Below are 11,383 nucleotides of genomic sequence, written 5' to 3'. Positions count from 1 at the left end.
ATACCGAGAGACTGTGTTCAAGTTCTGAATTTCGTCGACGAGATGATGGTGTTTATCGACAAACCTTCTTCTTGGCCTCGTCAACAAGGTAACGTAGCTCGTCGATGAAGCCCGCAGTATAAATAGTGTTAAACGAAGATTTTTATGCATAAATTTCACTGACACTCTCTCTCTCTTCCCTCCTATGGTTCCTCCTCCTTTCTTCGATTTTGGCCCTATTGACCGCCAGATCGATGATCTGAGGCCACCACGACGCTCCTAGGGAAGTTCTCTTCAAGTTTGTCGGAGCGGATCGTTGGCGGGACGGAGTTGGATTTCATCCCAGATTCAGGGTAAGGTCTTTTTGTTGAAATTTGACTTTCCAGCAGTTGTAGGAAATGCTGTAGACGTAAAAATAGTGATATTTTGTTCTGTGATATATGGTTTTCAGGGTGTTGAGTGGAGAACCCTACGGGTGTAGGACCCATCATAGCAGAGGATCTTTAGCAAGAGTCAGGTAAGGGAAATATGTCATGCTAGGCAATTCTAGTATGTTTTCAGTATAAATTATACGTTTTTACCAGATTATTATGTACAACAGAAATTTAAACAGTTTATTAAGTACGTTTATTATGTTTTAAATTACTGTGTGGCTTGAGAATATAGATATAGTACAGAATGAATATGTTTTACAGCATTTTCAGAATACCATGATTATACAGTTTTACAGTACTATAACATATAGATTTACAGTTAATCTCAGAAACACAGTTGATATAGATATAGTTTACTACAACGTCATGGTTAATACAGTTATTACAGAATCATGGTAAAACAGATAGTTGTATATAGAGATATATTATATAGTATCAGACCCTGTTGGACCATTATAGATACAGTTTATAGAGCACGATACTGTTGCTATATACAGCATAGAGTGCAACCACCTATTTAGATAATACGTGGTAGGTAGGTCGATCGTGCCCACGTGTGGACAGGCTCCCCATCAGATATGGGTTGAGGAGGGCTAATCAAACTGGCGGAGTATAGTGGTTTACCCTGATCGGCCAGCCAGGTTAAATCCCACCTACGGGCCGCACTTCTGGGATGAAGTGGGAGAAAGGCGAGTTTTGGATCCAGAGATAATTCAGCTGGCATGTGATAAAGTCCGACTTATTCGTGACAGGATCAGTGTAGTGCAGAGTTGGCATAAAAGTTATGCAGATACTCGCCGTCAGGAACTGGAATTTGGAATAGGTGATCATGTTTTTCTAAAGATAGCTCCTCTAAAAGGAGTTATGAGATTTGGAAAGAATGGCAAGTTGAGCCCTAGGTATATTGGCCTTTTTGAGATACTTGAAAGAATAGGGTCAATTGCTTACAGGCTAGCTTTGCCGCCAGCTTTGGCTCGTATTCATGACGTATTTCATGTTGCCATGTTACGGAAATATGTCCCATCCCATGTCATTGGCTATGCAGAGATAGAGCTCAAGGATTCATTGGCATACGAAGAAGCTCCAGTACAGATTTTAGATAGAAAGGTTCAGATTTTACGTACTAAAGAAATACTGTTAGTTAAAGTTTTGTGGAGAAATCACGACATAGCGGAAGCTTCTTGGGAGCTTGAGGAGCAAATTAGATAGAGAGACCCACAGCTGTTCCATGAGGTATAGAGGTACTTAGGTAGAGTATAGTAGTTAGATAAGGTCTTTTGCAGGTACATGTATTGATTATGGTTAGTAGATAGTATTTTGTTCTTGGAGAAATTTTCTTTTATGATATATGTAATCTCCCAGCACCACTCATGTAACCACGGTATTCCTCGGCCATAAGTGAGGGTAGGTATTAAAATAAGTAGCCCCTTTTTCTTTACAGAATGATGGAGAGTATAGATAGAGATTTAAATAATAAATTTCGAGGACGAAATTTTATAAGGAGGGGAGAATGTAGTAACCAGAAGAATAATAGTATTTTAATAATAAAAGAGAGAGAGAAAATAGATACAGAAACATAAGGAGGCCGTAGACTTCATCGACGAACGCGGAGCGTTCGTCAACGACATTGCATTTTGGAGATAATATTAAATAATAATAATTTCAAGGAAATTGCTTAACTTCGTCGATGAACACAGGGTTTCGTCGACGAAGGTCTTCAGAATTTCGTCAACGAACACAGGGTTTCGTCGATGAGAAAGTACCGAGAGAGAGTTTGGGATAGCCTGAATTTCATCGACGAACACAAGGCTTCGTCGACGAATTTAATGAAGAACTCATCGACGAGGTGACGTGTCTCGTTGATGAGCCTGGCTGTATAAATAGTGGAAAGACAGGTTTTTTCACATTTTCTCTCGCCGCTCTCTCTCTCTCTCTCTCCTCTCTCTCTCTCTTTCTCTTACGACTCTCTCTCCTTTCTCTCTTCATTTCCGGCCCCACCAGTCACCAGATCGACGATCCGAAGCTACCACGACGCTCATGGCGAAGTTCTCTACACATCTACCGTAGCGGATCGTCGGGAAATCAGAGTTGGAAATCATCCCAAATTCAGGGTAATGCCTTTTAGTTTCCTTTTGGCCTTGTGGCAGTTAGAGAAAATGTTATAGACGAAAAAATACTGATGTTTAGCTCTGAAAAATATTGGTTTCAGGGTGTTTTGTTGGAGGCCCTGCGGGTATCAGGCTAGAGTACAATAGGGGCTTTTCAGAAATAAGGTAAGGGAAATATGCTATGCTAGGATATTTCTGAATATTTTGTAGTTTATGTATTTACAAAAATTATGTATTTTAGTATGGTGTGGCATGTGATTATGTATTTGGTATGGGGATATGTTTATGAATGTAGTTTCATGATTTTACGAGTTTCAGTATTATGATTATACGAACTTTAGTATCATGATTTTATGGATTTCAGTACCATGATTTTACGATATTTTAGTACCATGATTATACGAATCTCAGTACCATGATTATAAGAATTCCAGTATTACGAATATGCAATTCCATGTTATGATTATTCAGATTTTAGTACGTTACGCAGTATCATGGTTATTTCAGTACTTCAGAATCATGGTAAATCAGATAGACATGTATATAGAAATATATATTATACGATATCAAACCATGTTGGACTTGCAACTACAGAGCACGGTACCGTTGCTACAGATACTATGTTACTTTATGAGTGCAACCACCTATTCATATATACGTGGTACGGTCGACCACCTAGGCCCTAGAAGAGATTAGGCTCCCCATCCAGATAAGGGGCATGTCATGACACAGATAGCCACAGGGAACAGTTTCAGTTACTATTACTTACGTATTGATTTACAGAAACAGGTATCCTACTATATACACTAGAAGTATTTTGAATTATAACCATAATACTGATATGTTAAGCATAGGGGTGAGCAAACGGTCGGTTCGGCCAAATTCAGTTAATTAACCGAATTAATCGAAATTTTCGGTTAATGATTTATGATAACCGAACCGACCGAACAAAGGAAGCTCACCGAACCAAACCCGACCGAATTACCTTTTCGGGTAATTCGGTTAACCGAATTTAACCGAAATAATTTGAAATTAATTATTAAAAACATAATAAAATTATAAATTTTTTTACCAATTCCAACTTAATCACTAATTATTAATTATTAAAAACATGAAAATCAACTCTATATGTTGGGATCGTCTTGGTGTGATTTGGAAACAATGTTACTTTGCTGGACATAGCCCTAGGTTTTGATGTTCCTAATTGGATTGCTTGCGGATCCAGTGAATGTAGGGCTTGTTCCTCCAGTAAAGTTGACGTCCTATTTCGTGCTTCTCAGTCCTAATTCATACCTGGATTGGTTGGAGAGACCTTCATGGGTTTGATTAAAGGAGTTAGCTCACCTGCAGTAGCCTTCTTCATTTATTCACTAGAATCACTAATTATTAATTCAGTTAATTCGGTTAACCGAATTAAAATTCTTATTAACTGAACCGATAATCGATTAACCGAAAATTGGTAAAATTGTAACCGAACCGAACCGACCAAAATTGGTCGGTTAATTCGGTTAATTTGGGTTTCCCCGAATTATGCTCACCCCTAGTTAAGCAATAGGGAAAAGGGGTGGTGTAAAGACCCGAAAAATTTAAAAAGGATTAAAATAATTTAGAAAAAAAATAATAAATAAAATAATAGATAAATAAATAAAAGGAATGACGTGGGAAAAAAAAGAAAAAAATAATAAAAATAAAGAAATTAAATTAAATTAAGATAAATTAAATAATTAAATAACTAGTTGTTAAATTAAATATTATTGTATTGGATTTATAAAAAATTAAAATTAAAATAAGATATATATATATATATATGTAAGTAAGTTAATATATATATATATACATATATATATATATATATATATATATATATATGATAAGTATAAGTTTAATATATATATATGAAGTTACTGACAGAAAAGGATAAGAGAGAAGGAAGAAAGAAAGAAGGAAGAAGAAGAAGGAAGAAGAAAGAAGAAGAAAGGAGAAAATGTCAGGCGGCCACACCCCCCCTGAAACTTTTCTGCGTGCGCGCCAGCCGCCTCCGTCTCCGTCTCTCTTCTTCTCTCAATTACTCGGCGAGTTTGCGACGGATCAGGAAACGGAAGGTGCCGTTGGATTCCTGGTTCCGCTGTCGATATTTCTACTGGAACAGATTTTTCATGGGAACGGCTTAGGCATTGCTCCTGGGGAAAGGTAGTTTTTCCCCATTTTCTCAATTTCGCCGTTAATATGTGGTTAAATCGATGAACGAATACCACCACAAGGTCCCGTCATTTTGACGTAGGTAATTTGTCAATTGGGATTTTTAGGCCCTACTCCAAAGCGAGAGTGGGATTTGGGAAATTTGGCAATTTGGCTAAATTTAAGGGTATTATTATTTATTTAGGAATTATGGCCCTAGGAAATATTTAATTAATATTTTATTCATGAATAATTTATTGGAACTAGGAATTTAATTTTAGGGTCTGGGTGAGCGCCGCAGGTATTTTTCGGAGTCCCTGTTGGCATAGTTCAAGAAACCAGGTAAGAAGAAAAATATATATTAAATCAGAATTTTTATGAATTTAATGGAAAAATAAATTGTGTTGTATGTACGTGTATATGTTTCGATATGGGTAAAATGCCAACTATTTAAATTATATTTTTTTCCAAGTTTAGGGTTGTTTATTAGATATGTATATGCAAAAATGAACTGATGAAAGTGAGAAATATTTTCAGGATAATTAAGTAAGAAATGAAAGGTATTTTTAATATATAAACATTAAATATTGGTTGGCTTATTTTACAGGCAGTGTATGAATTTTACTGTTAAATTGTGTGGCATGAGAATCTATGCAAATATATGTTAAATGTATGAGATGCAGGCTAAGTAAGTAAAACCATGAAAATAAAATATGACATGGACAATGTTGCCTGTGTGTGTTAATGCAACCATGTAAACAGCTGAAAGATGCTGGGTAAACAACTGAAAGATGTTGGGTAAAACAGCTAAAAGTGGTTGGGTAAATGTGTTACAGCTAAAAGTGGCTGGGTAAATGTGTCACAGCTGAAAGTGGCTGGGTAAATGTAAACCAGCTGAAAGATGCTGGATAAAACAACTGAAAGATGCTGAGTAAAACAGTTGAAAGATGTTGGGTATGAAATGAAATGAAATGAAAAGGGAAATGAATGGAATGGAAATGAAATGTGTAATGTGAACAATGTAAAATGGGAAAGAGTCACTTAAAGTGAAATGCAGTGCAATGTTAAGCCATGAATATAAACAGATGTGTATGATTAAATAATGATAGAAAGAATGATGTATTATGATATTAGAAGTACGTATGTACATAGAATATGTTACGATTGGGCAAGGCGTACCTTTCGCCTGAGGGCTTGCTGAGTTAGGCGAGTGCACTAGTAGCTATAGATGTGGCAGTAGCCGCATAACGTATTAGGGCAGAGGGAACCTACTTGTATGGGCGGGTAGAATTCCCTATCATTAGGGCCTTTGCAGGTAAACTATTGTTGAACGCGTGAGTACGAGATCAATTTAACATTTGAGGGCTTACTGAGTAAGGTGAGTGCCCTGGTATGCTTAAATTGTGACCTTCGGGTTGCTAAATGTATCAGAGTAGAGGGGTGCTACTTGTATGGGCGGGTAATCACCCCTATCCTCGGAAAATTGTGGGTTAAACATTTGCATGTGTTTGATTAGGATCAGGGAATGATTTCGGAATTTATGTTAAGGATTTTCAAATGTTAAATATTATGTTATATAAAAACTCATGTTGGCCACACACTGTTTTAATATATGGTTTATTCCCTTACTGAGATGTGTCTCACCTGAATATGATTATATTTTTTTTTTTCAGGATTTCATCGAGATCGAGCTTAGAGAGCTCGAGGTTCTATAACATTATTGGGAAATAGTAAAAGAAAATGGTATATTTCTATATTAATTATGAGATGCAAATATTTATGTTTTACGTCCTTATATTTTAAGTCTGTGGAGAAAAGAAAGTTGTGAACATACTGAAATGTTTTGGAGATATATGTAATTATGGAAATGCAGGTGTTGGATGATTTAATATGGATTATAGTTAGGATTAGTAAACTCTGGTATTATGTTATATAAAGATTATGATTATGTTTTCCGCTGCGTATGTTATGTTAATTATGGAATATGATTTATCAGAGATTTTATCAGGTTAAACGCACCGGATCCAGGTTTAAGGGTTCGGGGCGTTTCAGGTGGTGTGTTTTATTACTTGTACTGTACTTCTGTACTCCATTATTCATGTTTATATGAAACAAATTTCATGATATGTAGTAGCACATTGGTCACACACTAGTAATAGCATATTTTCTTTTACTGAGCATTGACTCCTCCCAGTGTTGATCTATTTTCAGGTGATCCAGGTAGGCGAGCAGATCAGGCTCGCAAATAGAGGGCGCCTGTAGTGCCCCATCAGAGAGTGAGTATCATTTTTGGGAGTGATTTTGTGTAGCCCTAGCTAGTTGAGGGCATTTTTGGGGATACAGTTATGTTGTATATATATATTACAAACATTTCAGAACTCTAGTATTGAATGTAATGGTTTAGGTTATGTTTATATGATTCTGCTTCTCGCTGCGTAGGATAATGTTATGGTATCAGAGTATGATAATTATTACAGTGGAAAAAAAAATCAATTTATTAAGCAGGTTGTTACAACCCTATCATGAGGGGTTAAATCGTGACATACAGTTATTCATCCAGGGAAGTTCTCAGTTATTATTATATATGTACAGTTTCACAGAAATAGGGAATATAAGTATATATATTAAAACTATTATGTATAGATACCTAAAACACAGATATGTTAAACAACATGGTAAAAGGTGGTGGTTTATATTACTTGTATTATATTTACAGATTCAGTTATACATGATTATATAGAAACATATTTTCATAGTATTGTAACTCATTTGCCACACACTAACAATAGCATATTTCGTCTTACTGAGCGTTGACTCATCCCATTACTTTAACATTTTTCAAATGATCTAGGTAGGCGAGCAGATCAGGCTCGTTGGTAAAGAGGCTTTAGTGCTGCTCCGTTAGTAGAGTGAGTATTTTGGGAGATTAATTTTGTATAACTCTGGCACAGATGAGGGTTTCTTTTTGAGGAATAGTTGTATATGCATATTTTGGGAACATCTTAGTACTCTAGTATTGTGTATATATGTGTTTATGGTTATATGGATACAACTTTATGCTACATAGGTTAATAGTTAAATATATTTATATATCAAAAGGTATCGGAGATATGGAATTTCATGGTATTTATTATTGAAAAATTTTAAAATATTTATAAGGTGTAGCAAGTCGTTACAAAAATGATATAAATTATTATAAGATATCAAGAATCACCCAAAGGTTGATTAATTGTTCTTATAATATAAGGATAATGTTTTGGTATTATTATTATTATTATTAAACAATAAAGGAATTCATTCTATTCATTATGTGAACAATCAAAGAGCTGAAAAGAAAGCAAAGAAGCATGGAATGGGGAAAGGATCTTTAAAGGATAATGAATCCTCTTCTCATATCCAGAAGAAGGTATCAAGTAAGGACAAATGTCGTTTCTGTGGAAAACCTAGTCATTACCAAAAGTACTGCTTGAAACGGAAAGTTTGGTTCAAAAGGAAGGGTAAGCCTAGTGCTTATGTATGTTTCGAATCAAATTTAGTTGAAGTTCCTTATAATACTTGGTGGATTGATTTTGGATGTACAACTCATGTTTCTAATATGATGCAGGGATTTCTTACAATCCAAAACATAAAACCAAATGAGAAGTTTATCTTCATGGGGAACAATATAAAAGTGCTAGTTGAAGCTGTCGGGACTTATCATTTAATCCTAGACACTGGTTATTATTTGGATTCATATGAGACTTTTTATGTTCCTAGTATTTCTAGGAATTTAGTTTCATTATCTAAATTGGATGTTTTTGGGTACACCTGTAATATTAATAAAGGTTTTTTCAGTTTATTTAAAGATACCTGTGTAACAACCCGAATAATAATGGGATTTAAATAATAAGAGGAGGGAAAATGGAAATGGTAACAGAGGAAGGAAGTCGAAGCGTTCGTTGACGACATTGCATTTTGGAAGGAAAAAACCAAAAAGGAATCATCAGGGCTTCGTCGACGAATACAGGGGATTCGTCAACCAGGGCTTAAGAAAATTCGTCGACGAAGACTGAATTTTGTCAACGAAGAAATACCGAGAGAGTTTTGAGTCGACTGAATTTCGTCGACGAGGACTGAATTTCGTCGACGAAATTATTGAAGGATTCATCGACAAATGACGTGGCTCGTCGACGAATCCAGTTCTATAAATAGAAAAATCTGGATTTTTAACTTCATTATTAAGCAACCTTCGCCCTCTCTCTCTCCTCTCCGGTTCTCTCTCTCTCTCTCTCATCGATTTTGGGCCGAATTTACGCCGGTTCAACATTCCGAAGTCACCACGACGCTCCTGGGGAAGTTCTCTCCAAATCTGCTGGAGCGGATCGTTGGTGAAAGCAAGTTGGAAATCATCCCTGAGTTGAGGTAAGTCATTTTAAGCCAAATTTGGTCTTACGACAGTTATAGGAAATGATGTACAAGTAGAAATACTGAAGTTTAATACTGAAAATTTTCAGTTTCAGGGTATTGATCAAGAAACCATACGGGTGTGAGATTAGAGTTTATAGGGGCTTTTCTCAGTAGCCAAGTAAGGGAATAAACTAAAGCAGTTACTTTTCATGCAAATTACTATTATTTATGAGAAAATTGATTTCCTAAAAATATGTACGATATTAACATATTATGGAATTAATGCACTTTTGGGAAAAATACTGTTATTATGTTGGAACGAGTATATACGTATGAGATGCCATAAATCATGATTTTCAAATGCAATGAATAGTTTTAATACAGCAAATGTGTGGCATGAATATTATTTTATGTGGAGAAATATTTTGATATGATAATGATGTAAATGCAGTATGATCTGAGAGGTTATGAAGGTATACAGTACATTATGATTCTTATAAATGCATGATAAAATGATTATTTTCAGAATGACGTATTTATGTATGATATCGGCGCGAAGCCGTAATTATGATATGATCGGCATGAGGCCGTAATTATGATATGATCGGCGCGAGCCCATAATTATGAAAGATGCTATTTAATCATGTACTATATGTAATCAGAACCCGGATGTTAGTTTAGTTCAGTTCAGGAGCTCGGTACCGTAGCTATATAGATCATATATCTATGTTCAGATTAGTGCTAACCACCCTATGAGGGGGTGGGAGATGGATAGTTGATGTGACTTTTAGTAGAGTGTGGACGTCCACCTGGCAGTTCGGATTAGGGTGTGGCGGGCTTATCGTACTTACAAACATATTTGATTTGGCAGTGGTCAGCCAGCCATTATCGGGTCCCGTCTTCGGGCTGCATAACCCGTCATAGGGGCTAATACATGATATTAGCTAGCTATTCATCCTGGGTATGTTTTCAGTATTATCAGTATAACAGACATTTTATGTATGATACGACTTACTAGAAAATAAGAAAGCATGTGATTATTCAGTATGATATGATGAACGTTTATGAAAATATGAAATTTACTGTATATGTATAATTGCATTAAATGTTCATGTTGCCACACAAATGTATTTAGTTTATTTTCCCTTACTGAGATGTGTCTCACCCCCAACATTAATTAATTTTTCAGGAGACCCTGAGTGATCGGCGGGTCGTGGCCGCTGTTGAGTTAGAGATATTACCCCGTTAGGAGGGTAAGATTTTTGTACTAGGGTTAGAATTATTTTGTGTTTGACCCTAGAGTTATTTTAATGTTTATGAGGATGTATAAAAATACAGTATTATGATGTTGTAGTAAACTCTGGTATTATGCTTGATGAATGGATGGTTTCAATTTTATGATTGCTGCTGCTTAGGTTTCCGTTGTGATTGACAGGTGTCCCCGTTACCCACGGGTTCGGGTTGATGTTTTGATTTATTATGTTATATTTTATGTTAAGAAATTTGAGGACATTACACCTGTATGGTTGGTTGTGGTATGCTTTATGATGGATTATATAAGTTAAAACTTGATAATCATTATGCTTAAACACTTTTAACCTCGCATCATAGTATTGGCACTAAACGAAGTTTAGTGAATGAACGATCTGCTTATTTGTGGCATAAACGGTTAGGTCATATTTCCAAAGAAAGACTGGAAAGATTAATAAAGAGTGAAATACTTCCATATTTGGATTTTATTGACTTTGACATTTGTGTAGATTGTATTAAAGGAAAGCAGACAAGACACATCAAAGAAAAGAGCTACAAGGAGCACTCAGCTTCAAGAAATTATGCACACTGATACTTGTGGACCCTTTGACGTAAATACCTTCAGTAATGATAGATATTTCATCACCTTTATCGACGATTTTTCACGTTACGGATATGTCTACTTGCTACATGATAAATCTCAAGCGGTAAACGCTTTAGAGATTTATGTAAATGAAGTTGAAAGACAATTAGATCAAAAGGTGAAGATTTTTAAGTCTGATAGAGAAGGTGAATATTATGGAAGGTATAACGAAACTGGACAACTACCTAGTCCATTTGCTAAATTCCTTGAAAAACGTGGTATTTGTGCTCAATACACAATGCTAGGTACACCAGAACATAATGGTGTATTAGAAAGGCGTAATAGGACTTTGATGGATATGGTTAGGAGCATGATAAGTAGAAAGTTTTTACCTAATTCATTGTGGATGTATGCTTTAAAAACTGCCATGTATGTATTAAACCATGTTCTTAGTAAGGCAGTTC

This window comes from Malania oleifera, chromosome 12 (genome assembly GCF_029873635.1).
Source record: "Malania oleifera isolate guangnan ecotype guangnan chromosome 12, ASM2987363v1, whole genome shotgun sequence".
Taxonomy (NCBI): domain Eukaryota; kingdom Viridiplantae; phylum Streptophyta; class Magnoliopsida; order Santalales; family Ximeniaceae; genus Malania; species Malania oleifera.
Note: the sequence above shows the minus strand (reverse complement) of the source record.